The sequence below is a fragment of the Camellia sinensis genome, chromosome 11 (genome assembly GCF_055761805.1).
Source record: "Camellia sinensis isolate YWXY chromosome 11, ASM5576180v1, whole genome shotgun sequence".
NCBI classification, from domain to species: domain Eukaryota; kingdom Viridiplantae; phylum Streptophyta; class Magnoliopsida; order Ericales; family Theaceae; genus Camellia; species Camellia sinensis.
Window position 1 is genome coordinate 157302299 of NC_138971.1, and position 9870 is coordinate 157312168.

The following is a 9870-nucleotide window of genomic DNA, read 5'->3' on the forward strand; positions in this document are numbered from 1 at the left end:
CAACAAATAATTTTTCTTTATCAATAGAGAACTGTCAATCCATGTAACAGTGTTTACTTATCCAAATCAATGTTCACATTGAATTTGAAATATTATTTTAGGACAAATTACATTCGTAGTTCCAATGACTTAGCTCTTATATCTTTTTAGTTTTGTAATTTAATTGCATCGATTTTGATCATAATTATTTTTTTTTATTTGTCTCAAATTAGGAGGATTCTATTTATATCTAAATAATAACTCAATATGCCTAATTAAAATTTTGAAATTTTAATTTCTATTATATTTTAATATAAATTTATTAATAAGCACAATATCTATTAAATCTTAAAATAAAATATTATTTTTTCTTAGTACACCCAAATTACTTATATCTACTCTTCTTATTCAGTAACTATTTTCATCTTCTTCCCAAATTTCACAAATGTCATGCAGTCAACAGTCTTGTCTCTCCCAAATTGAAATTGACATAGGTAAGCCCATAAAGGCCATAGTCCACTATGAACAACCCAAACCCATCACTTGGAGCCCAATACATAACCCAGCTGGTGAAATCCAGAACAGCTGGAATCCAACGTAGCATAAAGAGCCAATGACATTCAGACATACGGCAGGTAAAGGACAAGCCACATCAGCAGACAAAGATCTGCAAAGTTATTGCCACTGCACATCACCATTAATGCAGCCCATCACAGCATTTATTACGACAACACCTCTCCGTCGGAACAGCACCCCCTTACCCTGAACAAGGTAAGCTACAGCATAGACTTTCGGCCAAGATGGCAGGTCGGAAGGGACAACGAAATGATGACCAAAGGATATAAGCAAACGTTGAAGACAAGAAAAAGGTTAAGTTTTCTATCTCCAATTCATCTCTCTACATTTCACTTCTCTCTCTCTCTAATTTGCTCGTCGAAGGGTTCGCTTGGGGACTCCCCGTTCCCCATTGAACTCCTGTGCAGGTTTTCTGGTGGACTCGAACACTCAGTTACCGGTTAAAGAAGCGTGGATTAGTCTTACCCATTCCACCTAGGGCCCGTTGTGTAGTAACTGTATCATCAGTTGGCGCCGTCTGTGGGAACACTTTGCTCCTCGTGCCAATTGTGTTCACTGTCACCGGAGACCCTGTTCCAATACCCCTTTCTCGCTACCCATCGAAGTGTATGGTCACGACTAGATCCATGGCTCCTCACCAAAATGCTGTCGACCACCAAGCCGACCCCCTCAATCCAAACAACCCACCACAATATTTCATTGAGCTTACCAATAGCATTAGCCGTATGGCCGAGCAAAACCAAGCCTTGATCAATGCCCTACTCCAAATAAACCTTCATGTGCCCCCTCCACCAACTCCCGATATTCCCCCCAACTACGAACAATCCCCGAGCCATACTATTCCGCAGCCTAATCCGCCCAACAGAGAAGGCTTGCAACCCCCTCCTCTAGGTATAAACCTACCACCCCAAGACCCATAACCATCGATCCCGCCACCAATCCTTGAAGGAGAGGCTAGCAGCGTCCAGCCCCCGTTGCCCTCCGAAGGTGACCACATCCCTCTCTGGGATGCAGAACTCCGAGCCATGAAGCTCCAACTCCAAGGGGTCATGCAAAACATCCAGCATAAACCCTCTACCACAGCGAACTCACCATTTGTCGCCTCCATCTGCGACAAACCTCTACCCTCCAAGTTCAAGATGCCCACCATCGACTCTTTTGACGGTACGATAGACCCAGTCAACTATCTGGAGACTTACAGAACCCTCATGATCCTCCATGCATTCCCTGACGAGATCATGTGTCGAGCTTTCCCCGTGACACTGAAGGGGTCAGCTCGGCTGTGGTTTAGCCAATTACCAGCAGACTCCGTCTCCACTTTCCAGCATCTTAGTGACTCCTTCCTCAGCCATTTTATTGGAGCCCAGCGCCAGCGACGCCCGGCAACCCAACTCTTCAACATTCGACAGACCGAGAGGGAGTCGCTACGCAGTTTTGTTACCCGTTTCAACACTGAGGCCCTGCAAGTAGCGAAGAATGATGACAAGGTCATCCTCACTGCTTTTATGGCCGGTCTGCGGTCGTCCGATTTCCTGTTCTCCCTCTCTAAAAACCCCCCGACCTCCATGGCGGCACTACTCTCCAAAGCCCAAAAATACATGAATGCTGAGGATTCCCTAGCCGCCCGGCAAGATCCCATAACCAAAAACCCGGCCCCCAGAGAAAAGAGAAAAGGCTCAAAACCCAGAAACACCTAGTATAATAGCCAAACACCACATTATACCGACCGGTCCCCCCGAGCTGACCGGTCGGTGCCAGCCCGACCGCCCGGTCGGCTCGAGCGCTACACACCCCTTAACTCCCCCATGGAACAAGTCCTCAAACAAATCCAGCGGGACTACTCTCTTAAATGGCCCCAACCGTCACGAACCCCTTCCAATTGGAAAGACCAGTCCAAATATTGCCACTTCCACCAGGACCATGGCCATAACACCGATGAGTGCGTTAACCTCAAAGATTAGGTCGAGACCCTCATACGCCAGGGACGTCTTAGCCGGTTCACGGACACCTGCCCTCAGCAGAGGCAAAGAACTGAGCCCCTCAGAAACAACTGCCGGCGCACCCCCCCGGCAGCCAGCCCAACCTAACCAAGGCCATGATCGCCCTCCACAGCAACCTCGGCCGCCAGGCAACCCCCCTTCACCTGTTGGAGAGATTAGAGTCATTTTAGGCGGCCTTGCTTGTGGAGGACCATCCCGCTCGGCTCAGAGGACAAAACTCAGAAAGATCAGGCAGGGCTCAGACAAAGCAATTGCCACGGTCGATCGACCCTCCAAACAGCCCAAGTAGTGGACCGAGCCTATCACCTACACGGACGCCGACTATACAGGCATCCGCTACCCTCATGATGACCCTCTCATCATTTCTGCCCTCCTCTCCAACTACAAGGTCAGACGAGTTCTCATCGACAACGGCAGTTCTTCAGACATCATCTTTCTCAACTGCTTTCGCCAGCTCAAAATTAGGGAGGAAAGTCTGTCTCCTCTCCAAACCCCTTTGGTTGATTTCACTGGCGACCGGGTCACCTCCATCGGCTCCATTGATCTTCCCATCACAATCGACGAGTACCCACGGTAGACTACAAAGTTGCTCACCTTCCTTGTTGTCGACTGCCCATTCGCTTACAACATCATCCTTGGCCGCACTGCCTTAAATGCCTTCCAAGCTATCACATCAACTTATCACATTGCCGTTAAGTTTCCCACCGATCTGGGGGTCAAAACTGTAAAGGGAGAGCAGACCGTGACCAGGGAATGCTATGTTGCCTCACTAAAAGAAGTCAAGCTGAAGGAAGCTATGATCATTGAAGGACTTGACGTCCGAGATGAGGACGAGCTGGTCAGAGGTGAACCTGTGGAGGAACTCGTGGAGGTTCCCATCGACCCTACCAACCCAATGAAAACTGCCAAAATCGGCAGCCAACTATCCCCCCAAGCAAAGGCTGACCTTACTGCCCTCCTGACCGAGCACAATGATTTCGTTGCCTGGACCCATTCAGACATGCCGGATATTGACCCTTCCTTCATAACCCATCGCCTCAGCATTGAACCCTATTTCCGACCTTACCGCCAGAAGCAGCGCATCTTTTATCCTGAGCTCAATACTCTTATTGCCGCAAAGGTTGACAAGCTCCTTGAGGAACAATTCATCAAAAACGTTGACTACCCTAGATGGTTATCAAAAGTGGTCCTAGTCCGCAAGAGCAATGGTAAGTGTCGACTCTGTGTCGACTACTCAGACCTCAACCGAGCTTGCACCAAAGACAGTTATCCACTCTCACGCATAGATCTGCTGGTCGACGCCACGCCGATCACCAGATGCTCAGCTTCATGGATGCCTTCTCCGGGTATAACCAAATTCTGATACACCCATCTGATCGAGAACACACCTCCTTCATTACCGACCGAGGCACCTACCATTACCAAGTGATGCCATTTGGACTGAAAAATGTTGGGGCCACCTACCAACGGCTGGTCAACGCCGCTTTCCATCATCAGATCGGTCGAAACATGGAAGTATATGTCGATGATATGCTAGTCAAAAGAAAACTCTCCGCTGACCATCTGACTGACCTGCGAGAGACCTTCGCCACCCTACGGAAGTACCAAATCAAGCTCAACCCAGAAAAGTGCGCCTTCGGCGTAGGATCTGGGAAGTTCTTGGGTTTCATGGTCAGTCAGCAGGGCATTGAAGCTAACCCTGAGAAGATCAAGGCCTTAGTTGAAATGCAGTCACCCAGAACGGTTAAGGAGGTTCAGAGACTCACTGGCCGAGTTGTCGCCCTCAACCGCTTCATTTCCCGCGCAACGGATAAGTGCTTTCCCTTCTTCAAAGTTCTTCGGCAAACTTTTGAATGGACGACCGAGTCCGAAGAGGCCTTTCAGCAGTTGAAGCAGTGCATGGCCAACCCCCCCTCCTTTCTTAGGCAATCACGGGCGAACCCCTCTTCCTCTACTTAGTCGTTTCAAGCACCGCAGTCAGTGCAGCTCTTATCAAGGAGGACGACTCTATTCAACGGCCGGTCTACTACATCAGTCGGGCCCTCAGGGGTGCCGAGCAGAATTACCCACTGTTAGAAAAATTGTCCTTGGCCTTGGTCACCGCCTCCAGATGACTCCGTCCTTACTTCCAAGCCCATTCAATAGTGGTCCTCACTGACCAACCTTTGAAGAAGGTAATGCAGCAACCAGAGCTCTCTGGTAGACTCATGCAATGGTCGGTGGAACTCAGCCAGTTTGACATCTCCTACCGACCACGAACAGCACTTAAAGGGCAGGCTGTCGCCGACTTCATCCTGGAGTTCACTAATCCTACCCCAACCACGGCCATTCCACCCCCACCAACCCCTACCGAGCCAGAGGACCCTCATTCTTGGACTCTCAATATCGACGGATCATCCTGCAGAGAAGGCGATGGGGCTGGCCTCATCCTCACCGCCCCTGAGAGTGGTTATTTCAAATGTGCTCTCTGTTTCTTGTTCGATGCCAGTAACAATGAGGCCAAATATGAGGCATTGATAGCAGGGCTCCGCATAGCCAGGGACATTGGTGTCAGCCACATCCGAGTGTTTAGCGACTCCCAGCTCATTGTCGGACAAATTACGGGAGAATTCGATGTAAAGGAGGACACAATGCGGGCGTACAGGGATATTGCCCTTCCCCTTGTTCGCCTCTTTAATACCTTCCACATCCAGCACATTCCTCGGGCAGAAAACTCAAAGGCAGACGAGATGGCTCAGTTGGCTTCTGCAGACCAGTCCTACCTTAGTCATGGTGTCCTGTAGACACCCCATTTTTGACAGCCCATAAGACTTGGGCGTTACTGATGGTTTACTTGGTGATAAAAGGTGTACAGGGCAAAGATCCAGTTTCTTCGGCAAGGAGAGAGACAAGTCTCAAATTCACACCCCATTTTGGACCAAACCTATTTTGGATGGTTTTAGACCTTAAAACCCTCTCTTTCAAAAAAAATTTGAAATAAAGTTTCTGCGATGTTCCGAGGCTCGCATTTTGTCAAACGTTGCGCTTTTCGATAAACCGAGCAGGGACGAAATGGAAATGAATGAAAGAGAGGTGAAATCTTTGAAAAATCTTTCAAAACATCTTGCTTAGGGGTTTGAAGTTGAAGAAAGGAGGGGAAGAGAGAAGAAACCAAGTTGGAGGAGAAGACAGGCATGAACCCGGGCAGAAGGGAGTCGAGCAGTCCTCGCTGAATCCGGCTTATTAATCTGCATACTTGGATTTTAGCTATGGGGCCACCACCGTCGGAAAGCTCACTTCCGGGGCTTCATTTTTCACTCAAGAATCTCTTAAAGCCAAGTCCGGGTGGGGGAGATATGATCAGTTGAAGTTGGCATCATCCCGGTTGGATCGAATCTGCGCGGCTTCACCAAAAAGGGCATAACTTTTTGCACAGGAGGAATTTTAATGCAAGGTTTGCGCCATTGGAAAGCTAACTTCCGGGGATTCAATCTAGACACCCACCGGCCACTTTTTGACCTTGGAAGCATCTGTCGGCAATCTATTTATCCGACCGGCAATTTATTGTGCCGACCGGCCATTTATTTTAGCTGACCGACCATTTTTGCTGGCCGATGACCTTCCGGAGTATTCTACAGATTGAGTGGATGCCAGCTGTGCCAGCTGGAAGGCACAGACTGCATCCTCCATACACGTGTATGGAGGATCTTTGCTCTTGGTTTGAAGCTTCTAAGAGAAGCTTTAGTCTCTTGGCTCTATAAAGGAAGCTCTCCTCTTCCTTATACCAGGTTAGAAAAACCAGCTGGGATTCATATATACATCCCTCCATATATTTCTCTCCATATCTCCTCCATTTTTGCTCCAAATTGCTTGGTTCTTGGCTCCTTTACACACCAACCCCTAGCCTAACACTTCCATCATCACTTGGAGGTTCTTGGAGCTTGTTTTCAAAGGTTGAGGACTGGTTTTTGAGACCTAAAGGCTGCTGGTTCTTGCTGGTCTTCAAAGGTAACTTCTTACCCTCTTTATTCCCCGTTTTTGCACACCCTTTTAGCCTGTCTTGCTTGCGGATTTGGGCTTTGTGTATAACATAAAAAAGTTCTATTTTTTTGTGTTTAAGATACTTCATTAAGACCACGTTTGTGTTTGGGGTCGTTTACCCCCTCTTAGGCCTTGTTTGGCCCCATTTTTGTGTGATTTTGGTGACCTCCGAGACCACCTTGTTTGGGCCTCCTCACCGCTGAAATCTTGAGGGATTTCAGTGGTGAGGATGGTAGTTTGAGATCCTAAGAAGGAGAGGGGTGACCCTCTCCCTTGTTGCCTTGTTTGTTGCCCTTTTTGGCCTTCCAAAGGGGCTCCTATTTGCATGCTTCCAAGCCTTATTTCAAGCATTTTTCAGTGGGTTTTAGGACCCCCATAAGCCATTTCCAGAGTTGGTTTGGTCTTGTTGAATGTCCTTATTGCATGTGTAGAGTAACCCTCTTGTTGGCCTTCCAAAGGGGCTCCTCTTTGCATGCTTCCAAGCCTTGTTTCAAGCATTTTTTAGTGGGTTTTAGGACCCCCATAAGCCATTTCCAGAGTTGGTTTGGTCTTGTTGAATGTCCTTATTGCATGTGTAGAGTAACCCTCTTGTTGGCCTTCCAAAGGGGCTCCTATTTGCATGCTTCCAAGCCTTGTTTCAAGTATTTTTCAGTGGGTTTTAGGACCCCCATAAGCCATTTCCAGAGTTGGTTTGGTCTTGCTAAATGCCTACCTTGCATGTGCTTAATAACTCCTTACATGGCCCTCTAAAGTAACTCATCATTTTTGCATGCCATGGTTGCATATCAGTGGTTATTTGGGCCTATTTTCACATGTTTTATTCACTGATTTTTGATGGTTTGGTGAGATTCCATGTGCATCATATACTTGCCATACAACCCATGTTTGCTAGTCAAAGTTGCATGCTATTTTAGTCCATCTTGCTAACATCTTTTGGCCATGCTTTGAATTGATTTCATGCATGTTTTGGACTGCCTTAGCACTGTTTTCATGCCTCACGGTCGAATAACACTTGTTATGCATGCTTGTAGTGCAATGCCCATGCCTAGCTTTGAGTTTTGAAGCTTCTTGCATGCTTAAATGGTAGTGTTTTCATGTTTTTGGGTCATTTTGGAGTCATTTGGTATGCCATTTCAGATCTGGAACATGCACCATTGTATGCCATATTCCCTCCTTGCCATACTTTGGTAGAGTTGCATTTTCATGCCTTAAGCTTGGTTAATGCATTGTGCATGCATTCCATGTATTTTGTTGCCTCACTTGCATCATTGTGGCCACTGTTTTGGACCTAGTAGAGAGCTATCCAAATTAGTTTAAGACCATCCCTTTGGAATGTTGTTGCATACTATACATGTTTGTATGTTTAGGTACTTAGTCTATTAACATGTTGTATGTTTAAGTGCCATTGCATTTGGCATGCTTCTTGTGTTGAGTTGCTTTGCATATTTACATGTGTTATGCCTTTCATGCTGTTGCATGTGTGTCATTAACATTGATGTTATGTGCCTTGCATGCTTACTTGTTTAGTTCATGGCCCATTGCACATGGTTTTGTTGTTTGCATGATCATGTTGCATACTTAGCTCACATGCCTAGGTTGCATTACATTGGCATGCATACTTTGCCTCTTGAATTGAGTATGATAGAGGTGGAGTTCATTGTTTGTTTATGTGCATTTCACTCCACATTGAAATTGCACACTTTGGTTTTTTGGGCCATCACGCATTGAAGTGCGCGATTGGTGGTCCGAGAATCGAGTACCGCCCCCCTTTGAGTCATAAACATGATAAGGGGTGTGGTTGTGCACACATTTTCTTGAAATGCATTGCCATGCCATGTTTTGTCCTCTGCTGCTGTCAAACCAGTTTCTGCAGGAAGATTTGGCCGGCCGGCCATCTTTAGTGCCGACCGGCAAATAGTGTTGGCCGATGGATCAATTTTGTGGCCGGTGGCCATTCCCCTCAGCCGGTGGCCATTCCCCTTAGCCGGTGGTGTTCCACAGTGTGCAGAGAGCATATCCTGGGACTTGTACAATTTTCAGAGGAGCAGAGCAGGGAAAACAGAGGCAACTTGTGCATGGTGGCGAATTTCCGAGCAGAACCGAGCACACATTGCATTGGACCCTCTTCCCGAGGCTGATTTTATTGCTTAATTAGCTTAGTTAATTTGCTTAGCTAGTGAATTGTCTGTAATAATTAATTAGCTTGATAGTTAGTTAATTGTATTATTCTTTTGGTCCCTCCGAGCGAGGGCTAATTTGTAATAAGTGTGGGTGCGTGTATGCATGTCTTCCAACCCCCACTTCTTTCTCCCTTTTACTTACCCGCTTTGATGGTTAGTATTAGGACACGTTTAATTTAGCATACCTTATGCAATGCATGCGGGCATTCATACATTTGTCTTGCATGCACCGGGCTCGGCGCATCATTCTAACTGCATTTGTATTTCAATTCCAAATTGAATACGTGCATCAATTGATTGCATTTCACATGTCATCGTAGGTTGGCCGAGCCTACTCTAATTGCATCCTGTATGTGTTACATTAGTCAATTTGACATGAACTAGGACCATGCATATTGGCTAACTAGTTTATTGTTTTGGCACGGAGTACGATGTAAGTATTTTCATGCTTTAGCATATCGCATGCGTGTGAATGCTGTCATGACGGCATGCTTACTATGTGGCTAGATGCTTATGTGATAAACTGTTTGAATGCCTGTGGGTGAAGGTTGGATTGTCTGAGTTGGAAAAACTCGTTGAAATCCGTATTTTAGCCTACTCGCGAGTAGCAAATTCCAAAGTGTTTTTTTTTTAAGACAAACGGATATGCAATGCTTATTTCCAAATTAGGCGATCTAGTCTATACTTGTTTGTTGTGCGCATAACGTAGTAATCCTAGGCTAATAACCGGAATAAGAACACATAACGTTTTCAAAAACGGATATCACGGTTAGTAGAGGCCGATCTTCGGATCGGGCGAGAGGGGGTGCTCATAGCTGACCTTCCCCGATCGTACCCAAGTTCCCGAGCCAAGGCAACTTTGGTGATGACGGACACGTGGCCTTTGGCACCGAGTCAGGGTTTCCTAAATTCCCCCATTTTAAAATATTTAGGTGGCGACTCTGTATCTGGCAAAGCAGTCCATGTTTGGCACTTCTTTTTCTAAAAATCTGTTTTCTCAAAACGATTTGCCAGATTTGGACTCTTTGGTTCAGATTAAGAACCGTGACAATTTGAATCCGAACTGTAGTAGACCCGCAAAACGAACGGAACGGGACCTCACCCTCCCGGGAACT